Source organism: Corvus moneduloides, chromosome 4 (genome assembly GCF_009650955.1).
Source record: "Corvus moneduloides isolate bCorMon1 chromosome 4, bCorMon1.pri, whole genome shotgun sequence".
NCBI classification, from domain to species: Eukaryota; Metazoa; Chordata; class Aves; order Passeriformes; family Corvidae; genus Corvus; species Corvus moneduloides.
The window spans coordinates 51,297,839-51,315,183 of NC_045479.1; the positions used below are offsets into that span (position 1 = coordinate 51,297,839).

General features: G+C 34.6%; 1 long non-coding RNA gene across 1 annotated transcript in view; it reads right to left on the bottom strand.

Annotated features, from left to right (window-relative positions):
* Positions 1 to 619: 619 nt before the first annotated feature.
* The window catches only part of LOC116443456, a 116,237-nt gene continuing 99,511 nt past the window's right edge, over positions 620 to 17,345 (bottom strand). Inside the window, exon 4 of the long non-coding RNA XR_004239911.1 lies at positions 620 to 4,032. This is a non-coding gene — a long non-coding RNA (uncharacterized LOC116443456). The remainder of the gene's footprint in view (positions 4,033 to 17,345) is intronic.

A 17,345-nucleotide genomic window follows, 5' to 3' on the forward strand; every position in this document is an offset into this window, starting at 1 on the left:
AATCCTGGATATAAACTTTTGATGAATTCAGTTTTATGTTCTCATTGTGGATTTGTTTTTAGTTTCTTTGCTGTTACCACAATTTTGTGGATTGTATAATTATTTTGTTAACAAAGTAAATTAGGCCATTTCTTTTATTTCTAATAACAGTTTTAGTAAATATTTTCTAACAGCTCTTCCAGTTTAAAATTCTTGTGAAATTGATGAGTCTTCTTAAATATTTAAATATCAGTTTTATATATTTACTAAAAAAGGATATAATTACTTGGTTTTTTCTACTAAGTAAAACAATCTGGGCTTGAGTAAAGCTGTATTTACTATAGAGTGAAACTACAAATAAATAAATATTTTATGTGCTTCATCTGTCATAATTGAAGGTTTTTTATTATAATTCTTATAATCAACAACTTTGAAAAGTACCTAAATTACCCTTAATTACAATCATTTTAAAAAATATGTTTAGCTTTTACTTCATAAGCTTTGTATTTATTCTCCTAGGCTACCTATTTTTCTCAGGGAAAAAATTAATTTCTTTGTAAGCTGCTTCCGACTTCAGCAATGAGTGGTTTTTTATGTAGTACTTCTTCACAACTTTAAGCTCATATTTTATTCTTTGGTAATATATAACAAGTTCACTAAATATTTACAGCTATTGAAATGATTTTATATGTTAATAAATAAGAAACATTCACACTTCTCTCGATAACTATTAAATAGATGTTTGCTGGACTTTGCTTATCTCTTATTTTAGTTGTATGTGTTTAAGCTAAAATTTAATTCTGAATTAATGAGAATAAAATCTTTGCAAAATGTTTCCAAATGTTTTGGAAGCATAAGGAAGCCTGCCCAAGTCCTATGGGAATGTGGAAATTTTGACTGAGCATACGGTCACACTGATCGCCTTGTATTGCCATAGAGGTACCTTGTTTTACTGGTTTACAAAGGCAGTCACTGCCCCCCTAGAAAAAAAGGAAGAAATAATTACCTATTGATTCAAAAGTTGCACTTCTAAATACTGTTTGGGTATAGCAAATGAGCATTGAAGTCTTAAAACTTCAGTGGATCTCAGTGATCCAATTTTTTTAATGGCTATTGCTGACCATTTTATTTTCTAGAGTAGTTACAAATGAAAAGAAATTAGTGAGAGGCTAGAGGCAACATCCAATCATAAAAGAATATTTGCTGTGGTACTGCTCAAAGAAGCACATCTGGACAATTTGCCATAACCACACAGTGAGTTGCTGTGTGTCAATCTTTATTGTGTTACAAATGAAATGATGGAAATTTTAAACAAATAGTTCTTAAGACTGATACATATTTGGAACCATATGTATCTGCTTTGAAAGGCAAAGTAAAGAAATCATTATGTTCATGAAATAAAAATTTATTCAGGAGTAATGAATGCAATAAAAGAAGTATGAAAAAAGGCACTCAAAGCAAGTAATTATTGTGGCAAATAAACACTGAGTAATCCATAAATTTATTTTTTCTATGGGAAAAATATGGGAACTGAAAAATAGATATTTTGATATATTAATTAACTTTCTCTTTAGAAAGTTTGCAAACAAAAAGAATCCAGCTTTTTTTCTTATGTTATGAAAAGAAATTATTTTTTGAAAATGAAGGAGAAGATAAAGCTTAATTCAGATGTTTCCTTTGATGAGTTCTGATTTGGTTTTAGATTTTTCTTTATTATTTCAAGTGCAGATCAAAGAATAAACAGAGCCACCACCTTTCAGTGCCTATACATACAAATCAAATAATACATTTTCTGTAATTTTGTACAAAGTATTATGAAGAATACTTACAGTGGAGCTTTGTTCAAGATTATGTCAAACAAATGAACGTCCATACCAAGATCAGCCATAACTGGTACTATCATTGCTGTCCAGTTCCAAACCAAAAAAATCTCCAAAGCACCCTTAGCTAGCAGCAGATCAATTTTATACCTTCTACCACTGCATTTAAGTATAGAAATCCAGCTATGAAAATAACTTTCTGTGAGCCAGGATCTTGGACTGGAAAGTCAAGGCATTTTACAGATGATTACATTGGATGTACCTTTTTTGGTTCCCTGAAATTCATGTAGTTGGGATGACCATTTACTAGATCATTTACTTCAAACTTCTTACGTATCTACTTTAAAAGTTTAGATATTGGGTACACTGTGTGTAATTTATGTTTCTGATGCATGGATTTATGCTGCTGTAAAGTCTATCTGTGAAGTAAGATGCATGCATTTGATAATATTATTTTCTTTTCTTATATTTTTCTCCTGTTTGTGGATGTGCTTTTGACAAACAGTGCATGTTTTAAAAATAAAATTCTACTTCAAATGACAATTCCTTTCTCCAAGTCCAGGCATCAACCATATCTTTAGAAGGGAAGGTATTATAAAAATGGCACTGCAAAGTGAAGTTTCAGGATCTCTAAAGAAAGAAATGAGATAAAATATGCACTGTATTGCCTTTTCCTTTGTAGAAGTTATTTGAATGACATTAATTTTCGAACATAGCTGAAGAAGGTCTCCACTCTCACTCAGTTAGATTTCATTTGGTGCTTATATCTGGGCTATTTGTTCCTCACATCTGGGATCATGTATCTAGTCTTACCCTTTGGGCCGAGTCCCAAACAAAGGATTTTTTGTACCGTTGACTTCAGCCATTTTGTTGTTTTCCTTCTCTCCTTAGTAGAAAAATGCACTTATCATTGCAACTTATTGTGTGTTGTAGCCCAGCTTTCCAAATAACAAATGAAGTAGAAAATAAATTAGTAATCCTAAAGTTTTCTAGCAACAGGTAGTGTGACATTCATGTGGGCTTTGTTCCATAGTTGTCATGGTTAAATCCCATTCACCAACTAAGCCACACCTGGCCACTCACTCACTTCCCCTGCATTGGGATGGGGGAAACAATCAGAAAGGTGATAAAGCTTGTGATTGCTATAAAGACAGTTTAATAGGTAAACCAAAAGCTCTGTGCACAAGCAAAGCAAAAAAAAAAAGAATGTTCACCACTTCCCATGGGCAGGCAGGTGTCCAGCAATCCCCACAAAAGCAGAGATCCATAATGCATTGAGGTGTCTTGGGAAGACAAACACCATAACTCTCAACACTCCCCCTTTCTTTTTCTTCTTCCCTCTTGTGGTTTTCGACAGGAGAGAGTCAATTTTTTGCACACTTTTCTAATCTGGGTCACCCACGGCGATGGGATGAGGGGAAGCTTTATGATGAGTGGCTGAGGTCACTTGGCTTGTTCAGCTGAAAGGAGACTGAGGGGAAAATTCTTTGTGGTCTACAGCTTCCTCATGAGGGTAAAAAAGAGGGGTGGGCACTGATCTCTTCTCTCTGGTCACCAGCATTAGGACACAAGGGAATGGCATGAAGCTGTATCAGGGCAAGTTTAGGTTAGATATTAGGAAGAGGTTTTTCACCCAGAGGGTTGTTAGGCACTGGAACAGGCTCCCCAGGGAAGTGGTCACAGCACCAAGCCTGACAGAGATCAAGAAGCGCTTGGATAATGCTTTCAGGACCATGCTGATTCTTCATGTGATCCTCTGCAGGGCCAGGAGCTGGACTTTTGATGACCCTTGTGGGTCCATACCAATTTAGGATATTCCACGATTCTATGCTTGCAGTTCTCCAGAGATCTTAGTGATCTGCAGTATGAATCAGAGGGAAGAGCAAGCCAATAAATGAAAAGAGGAATAGTATCACAAAGGATTCCAAACCCTCAACTTTCAGTATAGACTCACTCCCATATCTTATAAAAAAATACTGTAGAAAAATATTTTTTTTTGTTATTTTGCTTATTATGTTTTGCAGGTGTGGGAAGCCATTCCTTTGTTCTTCATTCTTCTTTCTCTTTGCGGCTCCAAATCTGTGTGACTGGTCTGACACTTGGTTTCAAGCAGTCATCACCATTTTCAAATGTGATGTTTCCAACTGGGAGAGCAGCTTTCCTCACTCCACAATTCTGCATCATCCCTCATGCCAGATATAGGAATATTGGCCATCTCTTCTTTCATGGGCAGCTGCATAATGGAGGGAAGGAAAAGTAGAAGCATTGATAAAAAAGTGTATTTATACCTTCATTTGACTTTTCCATTACTGGGAATCAGTAATGAAGAACAGAATTCAGCAATACATGATTAAGAAGATACCATAAAACTAGTTCGATTTGGACAACTGACGTGGTTATCCTTAAGTCCTGGTACGGATGACTGCCCTACTGATTTCACATGTGAAAGTATTGTTTTCAGTAATATCATTCAGCCCATGATATTCAGTTATCAATAAGATAAAGACTGATTTTGTTTGAATTAATGTTTGCAGAAGACTAAGGTCCTATAAATATGTGAATGTGTTTGAACTGCTGCTTGACATACAAGGCCTTGGCAATTTCTTCTACTGGAATTCTCTTAAACAATCTTTATTCCTATAATCCAAGAAATATGGTAGTCCAGTAATGTAGAAAACAGATCATCAGTTACATCAATACTTTCAGTCTATAATTGATACAACAAATATTCAGCAAGAAATTCACTCATATCCAGAGTTTTTGTAAACTCTTGAGAGATCCCAACTTGAAATCAGTACATAAATAAGAAGTTAAACCTGTCTTTAAATGATTCATGATAGAAAAAGGACAAAAGTTAATTTTTAAGGTTTCCAAGAGGAATTATAATAGAACACAAAATTTTGCCTGGATGTTTTCCTTATATCCAGCTGGTTGGTTTCCAATTGTTGAGTGTTTTTGTATGAAAATAAGTTAGACTACCAAGAAAGAACAAACACAGCTACCATCTTTCAATGCTCAAAAGTAAAAAAAAAGAATGTCTCTATTTTTATGTATCATTTTTTGATGAAAATGTTTCCTACCAAAATTGAGAGGTGATTTTAGTCAAACAGTGCAGTTAACCAAAATTGAAAAGGAGAAAAAGAAATAGGAACTGCTATTAGTATTTTCATTTTCCTCTGCCTGTTTTTATTTCACGTGCCCAGATTACTTTAGGCACTTGTACTTGTCTTGTGCCTCGATATAATCCTTCAATGGATTACTGTGCAATGCTAGGCACAACCCCATTTTCACAGTTTCATAAATACATTCAAATATAAAAGGCACTTTTCATTTAAGTGGAATTAATATTCCACTGGAAGCCATTATATACTTCCTATAGTGCACAAAAATGAGAGGCTGTAGTACTTTTGAAATGGAAGGCACCTTTATTGATAGATTAATTTGTCTTGTGAGGATATCCTAAAAAGTCTGACATACTGAAAATTCTTGAAAATGTATTTCTACCTGTTAACTATTAAGTAATAAACAGGAAGTCCAGTCAGATAAACCTATATAGGACAGAAAGGTCTATATAGGACAGCTACATCAAATACAGTTCTTATTTTTTTTGCTTGCAGCTATACTGGGTATTTATATGCAGAAATGAAATTCTACTGAATTTAATAGAGTTATTTTAGATTCAGAGTGACATAGAGTTGAATTTGGCTTAGAGAAGGCATATACATTTTGCACCAGTAGCATGGTCTTATAATGGAATGATGATCGAGATGTGAGGCATTGATAATCTTTAATTTTGCAAAAGAATATTCATAAAAGCTGCTCCAGTGGCATCATAATTCATTCATAACTTTGTTCATCTTGCAGCTGACAGTGCAACACAGGCAACAGTTTAATACTGGAGAAGGTCAAGGACAAGAACAAGACCAAATATTGGCATATCTATCAAGCATTCACGTTTGAAATAAGTGCTGGGATTAGTCAGTAGAGAGACACATTCAATTATGTGTGAGAATCGTTCAGAGATCACTGTTAGCATTATTAGCATCTGGCATTGTTCACTGTCCTTTTAGTTTTCTTTTACGTGATGTGTTACAGCACTATTCTGAAGGACAATATAAGAAACTTCAAACAAAATTGACTTTTTTTTCACTTACTTGCCTTCACTATGAAATAGGGGGAATAAAATACATAACCTTTGGGAGATATGGGAATAACATTGCCTGCCCTGATGAGGGCTGAGTTATCGGGCATCTCTAAAGAACAAATGGACCCATAATATCATTATTCTCTGGAAAATCCCATTGCACCTTGGTCAGTATTCTTACTGCAAAGTTTCTTATTAATTTTAAAGCTTGTGAGAGACTATATGTTTGCAGGCAAACACTTTGTATTTTTAGGTACTTTCCAGAATTTCTCTAGGTTATTGAGACCTCTTGCGTTAGTATCTACATTGTGCAGCTTTTTACTCTGGACCAAATCTGTGAATTCATTTACATTGTTCCACTTGAAAATTCTTCGGAACTAATTGCAATACTGAGCTGAATAAGAAGTATTTATTTTGTAGATCCATGTAATTTTCTGCATAGTTAAAAATGATCTGATGTCCATGATGCCAATGTCTAAGTGGTAAACAAACATGCGTAGAGATAAACATGGTGATGTTTACACAGGCTTTCTGAATACCGTAAGTAAATCTCCAAAGTATGAGTGCCCTCAGTTTAATGATAACAAACATAGAGTACTGATAAATAAATTTTAATTTAAAAACTCAAGCAAGCAAAATCTATAGCATGGGAATAATTCTTAAAGAATGTCTTCATTCATGTTATTAGAGAAAGTTAAAATTGAGTGTGATGCTACTTCTGAAAGTAGACACTATTTAGAAAATTCTTTGAAGTGTGATATTTGATTCGAGCCTACATCAGTTTTGGAAAGACATTCTCAAAATGTTCTGTAAGTACCTGAGGATGCACCAATGACTTAGGATAGTGTTAGCAAGCACACAAACACACAACAGAAAGAAATGCAGAATTTTTATTGCAAGAGTGATCACAACCTCACAGGAGAACTGCACCTTCTCCTGTGACTAGTCTTGCGTAGGGTAACTAAGACATCTGCTGTTAGTGCACTACCTAATTAGATGTATTTTGGAGCCCTTAACTTGAGGAATTACTGACATAACTGATCATAACAGAGCAGATCAAAGAATAAGTGCAATAAAAACCAGTTAACTTTCACTCATAAGTTATACACATTTTGAAATAATAATTTTAAGAGATCTTAATTCTACTCTTGTCCCAATAAGATTTCTACCATATATCAGGGACTGGGCGAAGAGAAGACAAACTCTTAGTGGAACCAGCAGTTGTTTGCTGTTGGGAGATAGCTAATTAGAGCGAGGAATTGTGATCTGAAAGAGCGAAATGATGGCGCATGAAAAATGGAATTTTTTCATTTTAACATAGGGGAAATTCTTTGTGTATTTATAGATATAGCTAAGCATCTTTAGAAACTAAAATTAAAATTTGTTGTTTTGAAATATCTTGAATGCTAGAAAGCATTCAAACATTTTATTGCTAAAAAAATAAACTAGTCTATTTTAACTTTTTTCTTAAATAAACAAGATTAATTGCCCTGACTGCCCAAGTCTCTGTGTGATATGCTGAGTTTCAGGCACAAGAAATCTGAAAACCCTTACAGCTCCCAAATCTCAGATCCCTTTCTCCTTGAAATGAACTCTGGCTTAAGACAAAGCTCCTTTGTTCCTAGAACTCTTAACAATCAGGCAAATTTGAAGCAGCAAAAAATTCTTTTTTTGACATAAATTAAAAAAAAACCTCTGCATTTTCTAGTGGTAGAAAACATGTCAAAAACTTCATGGCTGCCTTTAGCAGGTAGTTTGATGCTTTATATGTAACTGACTAATTTGAGAATTCATTCAAAATATGGGAAAAAATAAAGTGGGTTTCCCATAGATGCTGTTCCATGTTGTTATTGGGCAGTTATGCCCATCTAACATATGATAGAAGACAAAATCAGTGATTTCATACTCTCAGCTTCTGGTTCTATTCTTGTAGACAAATACATTTTATATGTTTTGTAGAAACTGACAGAAATAAGAAGGGTATGCAGTTAGAAGTCTAGTGGTCAGCATCTAACATTATATATGAATAGAAATTCACTATGAAAAACCCAATGAGATTATTCCATTTACATTATAAATATGGAGTCATCTGATTTTCTGATCTCTTTAAACTCTTCTCTTATGCGGTGAATAACATATGTAAATATTTTCCAATAGACAATGCTAGCTGCTGACACTACAGTGTACATATCATAACCTCAAAGTAATTATGGCTGGATATGTGGTTATCATTTTGCTGTCTCCTTGTCTGTCTCATTCCAGTTTTGTATATCTCTCTATACTCCTATCTGATTATACTTTCACTCTCCAAATATCTCAATGTCATTTTTTTCTCTCTTCCTGATGCACAGTCTGCATTCTAAACATCTGAGACTGCAAGTGAAGAGATCTTGCTGCTTTCACATGGATTTTCTTGTTTTTTCTTGAATTTATATTTCAGTCTTGATAGAAAGTCTAAATGAAAGGAAATGTGAGATCAAAGAAATTAAGACAATCATGGAATCAACAAGAATATCAACATATGATCATTTCAACCGGTAATGTAATAAGGAGCTTGCAAGCAGAGAAAGACGTAATTATAGTACCAAAAATCCTATAAGAAGAGATCAGTATTTTCATAAGAGATTGAAGTACAAAAACGAAAAGAGAAGCAATTTATATTGTAAGGAGTGGGAGATAGAAAGGCAAGGTAATGCTGACTGCATGTGTCTGAATGCATGAAAGCATCTGCACTCAGCTAGACAGCAAGAAGTGATATTGAGAGCTTTGAACTCTATTGCATCTCTCAGTTTGTAGGAATTCCTATGGTATATCAGATCTTTCATTTGTTTGCCTGAGTGTCTTGTCTAAAAGTTGCCCATACTGTCTCTTCTGAGAGAAGTTATGCACAGAACACACAGCAGACTATGTTACCTCAGTCTTAGGTCTTTTCTCAATTATCAGAGTTTTCTGTAAGTCCTGAAGCACAGGAGTTAAAATGCATTCTTAAAGTGGTAGGAAAAATCTCACACTGTGCAATTTATATACACTGAGTCTGGAAATTTCTTGACCTCAAAAACTGTAGCAATAAGTTAGTAAATGTTAGTAAATGTTGCTTTCCTGTAGAACCTTTTTTTTGAGCAAGTATTCAATTTTTTTCTTGCATCCCTTTTCATTAGTCAAATGACATCAATTTCCCTAGTGTTTCTAAAGGTGCTGCTGGTTCTTCAGGGTCTACTGCTTCTGAGTAACTAAAATATTTTGCCACATCTTAGTCTGACTTCAATGTCATCACACATTGAAACGTTTATGGAAACTTAAGTTGTGCAAGGGTTTTCATTATGCCAGAATAAAAAACTGAAACAAGATCTACAGATGGAGTTAAAATCTACTATAAATTGAATGGGAAACACAGTCATACTTTGTGACAGACAAGCCAGATCTGAAAAAGCTGTATGGAGCCCATAGGCTTTTTTGCTCTACTCTACTCTACTGAAATATGAAACTGAACAACATCTTCTTTTATTTAATTTTTCCCCTGCTCAGTTACACTGGTAAATATAATAAAATACGTTAATTTTTTTCCTGAAAATCTTGACTTGACACTGCCCCAGAAAGACAGCATAACATATACTTCACCTTTTTCATTGTCTCTCTTAGGATTTATGTTAAGTTAATGTGCAAGTTATTTACTGATGATGGCTGCTTAATTTTGTTACTACTTTTTGGACATTTTAAAATAATTTTTTGGAAACATAAATACATCTCCATCTACCCCTGTTTTTCTTTATCTACCATTTTTCTGTTAATTCATATTAAAGGCCTACATCTTTTCACTAGTCCCTGCCTACATATACAAACACATTATCTTATTGAACATCAGGAGCCATGTCATTAATTGCTGTTCGACTCAGATCTTCATCAAAAACTTAAGAGAAAAAGATGTTTTGTCACAGGCCAAATATTTCTTTAAATTTATATCTGAAACTTTGCTGTATACTTTAAATTGCAACATCTAACTCCACTGTAAGGTTCAGAAATTTATAAATTAACATTCTTTCCAAAGCTCTTGTAAGTTTTTGAGAATTAAATTTATGGTTCATGAACTCTCTTTTCTAATTAATTTACTTATTTTGGCAACATCTATGAAGTCTAGGCCTGCTGTCTCTCAGATCAATATATTCGTCCCCTTTGTCTCCAGGGCCCTAAATGTTTTGATGGTTTATCTGAAATCAGTTCACTGCTTTTCCTTTAACCTTAGAACTATTCTCTGTAAATATTTCAGCAGCAATGCCTTAAAAGAAAATGGACAAAAATTGAAAATACATTTCTTCAGTATTCAAAACCACTGCTTTCTTTGTGAGTTTTAAATTACATTAGAAGTAACAAATTTTACTTTTTTGGAATGATTCAATAGACCATGGGAGCAATTAAAAAAAACAAAAAACCCTTTAAAAACTTAAATATTGTACTGCTTATCTAACTTTTCGTGTACGTCCTTAGTCATTTTTATCTGGACTCTTAAGAAAATACACATTGAAACAAAAGTACTTTGGTGTGATAGCACACAACTCTATCTCCAATATATGAACTCTGTAAGGAGTTTTAATATTATTTTTTATTTAACAATGAAAAGATATATATAGCATAGCTGGCATCACATGAAAATTAATTCTGAGATTATAAGGGACTCTGTCCTACTAAAGATATGTTGCACTCAATTTTGTACAGGTAATAGTCCTTAAAGTTATATAGTTGATATTGTGCTCATCACCAATTATTTACACCAGATTGCTCTTTGTTAATTCTAGGTCAGATGATGCTATGGGTAAATAACTCCCATGAAGTCATATGTCATCCAGTGGCATTCAGGTTCTAAACCTATTGGTAGTGAGGAAAGTTTTCTTCAGTCTCTCTTTGTATAGTCCTGTTAACCATGATTTTCTGGTTCTTTTGGAGCTGTCTGCTCTATTGTTTTGAAATGTTAGGTCTTACCCATTTTTCACAAAGTTATTGGTTCTATTTCATTCTATTCCTATGAGCAGATTTGATGTTTAAATCAGTTGTGAGGGATAATAATAATGATCTAAAGATACAGTGATTCCAGCCTCTGAATTTGTAGAGTCTAAAATCTGGTACAGAAGCATGGGCAGCAGGATTATCTGTATAACCCCAAACCTGTAGCTGAATGGACTGTCCTTGCACACACTGAGAGGGAAAAGGCAAGGGCTGCCTGTCAGTCAGAACAATGCTAGTTATTAAGGACTAGATTTGCCTCTTAGGATATGCCTTTGAGATGCTATTACTGCAAGTTTTAGGCCAAATCTCCTTATTATTCAGGTTTAAGGATGTTATACAGATTTTTATTTGCTTTAAACCTTCTATTGAGTGTCTCTAGCAAAGTTTTGGTTGTAAGGGGGCCTTAGGGGTGCCCCCTGAGAGAAGTAGATAGGGATGCCCCATGTGGGAGACAACCATACCTAGACAACTCCAACAGACCCACCACAGGGCACAGTTAAGCCTCTTGGCCAAGGTGGTGGTACAGATAGGAAAAGATGTTCAAGAAAGGGCAAAACCACTGCACAGCTGTGAGAGGGAGAAGTGAGTAAAATGTGAGAGGAGCAATGCTGTAGACACCAAGGTAAGAGAAAAAGGAGGGGCAGGAGGTGTTCCATGCACTGGAGCAGAAATTCCTCTGCAGCCACTGGAGAAAATAATAGAGAAGCTCTTGTTCCCCTGCAGCACATGGATGACCATTGTGGAGAAGATACCTGCACAGCAGCCTTGGAGGACTCCACACTGGAGCACGTGGAAATGCCCTGAGTGAATTTGCATCCCCTGAAGAGTCCATGCTGCAGCAGGCTCCTGGTAGGAGCAGTGGCCTGTGCAGAGGAACACATGTAGGAACCACTTGCTGGCAGGAAATTCAGCTTGTGGAGCACCAACACTGGAGTGGTCTGTTCCTGAAGGACTACACTCCACTGAGAGGATCTGTGCTGGGGCAGCATGTGGAAGGTAGAAGTTTTGGGAATGATGAAGTGAACTGGAGCCTTGGAATTAGAGGGGGGCAGAAAGGTCATTTAGTTCAGTAGTTCAATACTATTCTAATTTTTTTTTCCTTTCAATAAATTAAATTCAATTTCCCCAAGTCAAGTTTGTTTTCCAGTGATGGTGAGTTATCTCCCTATCATTATCTCTGTCCACTAACTTTTCTATCTTATTTTCTCCTCCTGCTCTGCTGAAGAGGGACAGTGAGAAGGCAGCTAGATAAGTATCAGCCAGCCAGCCAGCCAAGATCAGCCCACAATAAACCTGTAGTAGTATATCAAGACTGGAAATGTAGTTTAAAGCTTGGACTTTAATTTTCAAATTTTACAGCAAGGGTAGATATTTTCATTGGTGGGCTCATAATTCTCCAGTGTCTTTTCATTTTTCCCCACATTAAAATAAGGAATATTTTCATCTTACAAATGGGGCAAAAGGGTAAGAAAGCACTGTGCATTTTCTTGAATCAAAATTCATAGTATGTGGCAGTAATCAAATAAAAGGGATGATAAAATCTTCAAGGACACAGAATTCATTTTTCTGTCAAGTTCAGTGAAGTTCACCTGGCCCAGATTCATACAGCTATTTACCTTCAGATTTCAGATATCTGAGTAACCTTTCAGTGAGGAAATATCATTAGTTTTTATATATACATTTTTTCAAATGCATTCATCAAGAAAAATAAGCATTTGAGCATCTTTCTTTTTCCCTTAGAAGTATTTTAGATTAAGTCTCAAAAGGAAAAAGGAGTATTTAAAATTATCTGCTTCATCAGAGTATGACCTTCAGCAAGAAGCTGTCAACAAGCTAGTGAGGTAGTCAGAATTATTAACTGGACCCCAGAGAACTCAACTGTAGGCAGTTTTGTGAGGTTTGAGAGTTACAGTACACAAATCAGACAGTGAAACCTTTAACTTTGCTAATGATAACCATCACTCTAGATTTCTAATCTTCGGGATAGTAGTTCAGCTGATTCATCTTTGTTCTGTGACAAAGGCATAGATTCCAGTGATCCATTACTTTACATTCCCATTAGCAGAATATTCACTCACTTTAGGGGCTTGTGTAACAGAAATCCACAGTGAGAGTAAAACACTTTGGATTGTGCCAGGTCTTTTCTGTAAGCAATTTAATTATTTTGACTTCAGATAATACTAAAATTTAGGAACTCTTCCATGCCTGTTATTCTCAGCTAAGGCCTGAGACAACAGATAAAAACCATAACACAAAGTACAAAGGCTGAGGAGTCACACAGTAATGTAGACTATACATATCATACATGGCATTCCGAGGTCATGATTTAAAAAGCAGAAAATGATTGTCTCACAAGCACACAACAGTGACTATCCACTCAGCAGTAGTCTTCCTCAGTGTTAGTCATTAATATGCTTTCTCAAGAGATTGTTTTCCAGACAGGACTATGGACTTTGCAGACACTATTTTTCATTTCCTTTTTCACCACGATATATTGGAAGGATCTGGACTGACCAAACTTGGTACCTGCATTTTGTAGTTCTGCACTGTCTCTATTAGTCTGTTTGATAATAATGGTGCACTTTTAGAGGGAATGGTGTTTCTGACTCAGTGAAATCATCCAATCATCTAGACTATCTATATAGTCAATAGAGAAAGTAGACACTTTGTAACATGCCTATATTCTGAAACTCTTTACTTGCTATTTGTAAGAAAGATGGAGTTTGTTAGTTCCGGTTACTTGATTAATCCTGTTCAGTTCAAAGACCTAGTTTAGACCAGATGCAACCCTTTGCTCTTACTAACTTAGGGACCTTAATTAAACTGTTAAACTTAGGTAAAATGAATCCACACCTTCAGGACACATATACATGCACACACACACAGAGACACATGGTTCTTTTACCATAAAGAGCTATATTAACCCTCCAAGAATAATGAATTTTTAATGTTAGCATTGTTATAAAACATTCTTCCTGTCTAGACTCCAGACACAATAAACAGAAGCAATCCCTCCTACACCCAAACACTCTGATAGAAAAGGCCAATTTTTCTGTCTACACGATTTCCATCAAGCAGCTACTCAAATTAAGATGAGATATAGGGACTCAAAATGATGGAAAATCTATCTCTGTGAATGGCAGAAATAATAATTCAGAAAATATTGTTATCAAGCCTCACGTTACTGCTTTTTCTGCCAGCAGCTGAAGTACTTGTTAAAGAGTTCATAGCAGTATGAATGCCTAGGTATATTTTAGCAAGTCCTATTTCAGTTTGAACTCCCTTGAGAGTATTATATGCTGCAATGATGTTGTTCCCCTCTCTCCTTCCTTCATCAAATCTAATTTTAGTAAAATGTATTTTTCACTTTCAAAAGAGTTAGACTGTATTAGTAAAGTTGCTATTGTTCCTAGTATCAATACCCCAAAATTTTACAAGGGAAGAAAGAGAGAATCCTTCCAGTAAAACTCAAAATTTATCACAAACACATCACAGCTTTGTGGGTTTGTTGCATTCCAAGTAATGAGGAGCAATAAATTCACCCTAAATTAAAAAAAAATAGGAAATGCCACATATTTTTTTATTTTATGGAAGTATTTATTGACACTCTACTTCCTACTTGGAAGCATTATCAAAGTTGTTATAAATAAAAAAAACACAGTCTGCAGTGAGCAACGGTTTTTTCACAAATTTTGAGGACAGATGATTCAGTTCTGGATCTGAGATGTTAATTTTAACTGCGTAATAATGTGTATAATTGTTGTGGCATTCTTGGAGTCTCTCCTCTAGTGTTGATCTCTCATTGCCTGCTTGAGTTGTTTTCGCCATAATCATTTATCGTGATGTTGTGGAAAGTGCTGTATATGTATCATTTAATTGCGTGTCCCATTACCTAAAAAAGAATCAGCGTGTGATCTTGAGGTAGCATAAATAAATTCTAATCCATTAGCTTTAATAAAGCTGTAAGCTTCCACTCTGTACCATGAAGATACTTACCCTTGACATTCAATAACCATTGAATTTGGCAATATATTGCACAAAATTATAAGGTTATAAACACACCTGTAAAAGAGGAAAATATTTCAATAATTAAACAATTAAATACTTAGATAATTGAATAATGATTTGATCCGAACCTATTATAGCTAAGACAATCTCCTCACTGAAGAAGAATTTCCCAGATTAGGAAGTTCACATCTGTTAATCTCTGAAGGCTGAAAATACTGTGCCAACAGTTTTTTCCTTATAAATCAGGAATATTTAATCCGAATAAACTCTGCTGAGCTTCTTAGCATCTTCATACTGAAAAATTCATAAAACTGCAGAGAAAATATTAGATGCAAACCATCCCTCCAATTAAAATATTGATAGTAACAATTATGAAAGTTTGGGAAATAGTTATATGATATTTATGTTTAGTATTTTCAACTGTCTAGTTAGGTTTCCTGTGTTTATGTATCTCCTCAAATATTCTGAAGCTGACTTAAAAGTAAATTATGTGGTATGTTTCCCATTTCATATTTCTTTAATAGACAAGGTTTAAGTACAGAAAAGTGGGTATTATTGGGCAGTTCATTTTCTGATAAGAAATTTTAATAATTTAGGTGATTTGTGTGGAATCCCACTAGAAAATTACTGAGGTTTTCAAATCAAAGTAAAAGAAAACACATTCATTTTTATCTGACAGTTTTGAAGTTGTATTTAGTAATCTATATTTTGTTAAGATGTATTTTTTCTGGACTGTGCTGAGGTTTGGATTCTTATACATGCCTCATTTGTTTTAAGAAAAAAGAGTTTTCTTGTATTCGGGTACATGCATTCATGTCAGAGTCTGTAAACATAGTAATCTAATCTTAGTTCCAGAAGTTTCCTACAAGGTATCTTAAAAGCTGAGAAAATTCTTTAACTCTGCAACATGAAAGTTCCTTATTAAATGCAGAATCTCAGGAATCTTACCATTTATTCAGAATTTACCATATATGTGGGTAGGTTAGAGCATATATTACTGTTCTTAAGATCATTAACTTTCAGATGGCAACAGATTATTAACATAATTTTTCACACCAGATGTTACCTCAAAATTTGAAATAGTGAACATAAGTTTCTAGAAAAATTTTCTCATTTCTTTTAGTTACAGTCACTTTCAGAAAAGAAATTATCCATCCCAAGGCAGTTTTTGATCAATCACATTAGCATGTAGAAATTAGATGAAGGTAAACTCAGTTTAATTCTGTGGTCTGAAATCTATGTTATGTACTGAATGCATATAGGAAAAGCAATGTCATATATGTTTGGCCCAGTTTTATCCAACCTTTTTTTTAACAAATTGAAGCACAGGCTTTTGCAATGACCTGGCAAAGAAGTAGAGAAAGAGAGGGAAATAAAAAGGTCCTGAAATCTTAGTAATGTTTTTTCTTACTTATAATGCATCTGATCAGTATGGAAGGGTTTTCTATCATTAGTTAGATTTTTGAAATGACTGGAATTTTGCTAGGTTCACTTTTCTTCTTATGGTTCACTCAATCTTGAATTGTATTATATAAAATATTGCCATATCTCAAATTATAATTACTTGAGAATATAATGGTCTTCTGCTACCCAACCTCACCATGAACAGTAAAGAGCCATGCTTCAAGTTTTACATAGCAGAAGACAAAAGGAGAAAAAAAATTGTTTCTAATACATAAGCTAATAGTTTGATATAAAGGTTAAGCACTTGTAATTGCATGAGTTTATTGAATAGATTTAAAGTTTTTCAAGGTGAAATATTCAAACAAATGCTCAGAATAAAATAATATATAAACAGAGTCTAATCTGTTTCTAATTCCCACAGAAAAATATTTGGTGGTTATATTGTTCCATATATTGTAGGTCTTGTGTGACTTGAGGTGTCTTTTTTTACTGTTTCTTAATTTAAACTTTTAGGCAGCATGCTCTACATCATCTTGAAAATACATTAAAAATGTACAAAGTGTGCTTGGTTTAGTTTCCTGTTGTTTCAATAATCTTTATGGGTAGCAAAAAAATCTGATTCTTTTTTTTTTTTGCACTTGTGCTTTCAGCTCTCCTTCCCACAAGTCACTGGGGCATATGATTTTTCTGTCATCCGGACCAGAGTAAACAACCAGGGAAAGAATGAATGTTCTAGCAGTGCCCTCTTTCTTTGTGTACTACTAGATCCTGAAAAACTTGATTAATTTACTGAGTCTGTAGCTTTCAGATCTGGCTCTTGCAATGTTTATCAGTGACTCTGTAATATTAGCCCTGCTATGAGGACCTTTGTGAAAGTAAAACATAGTGGGCATCCATTTCACTCTTTTATCAAAAGCACTATTGATGAAAAGATCCCAAACACTGCAGTGTATTTGGGGTTTGGCCAGCTACACTCCTAGGCATGTTTATAT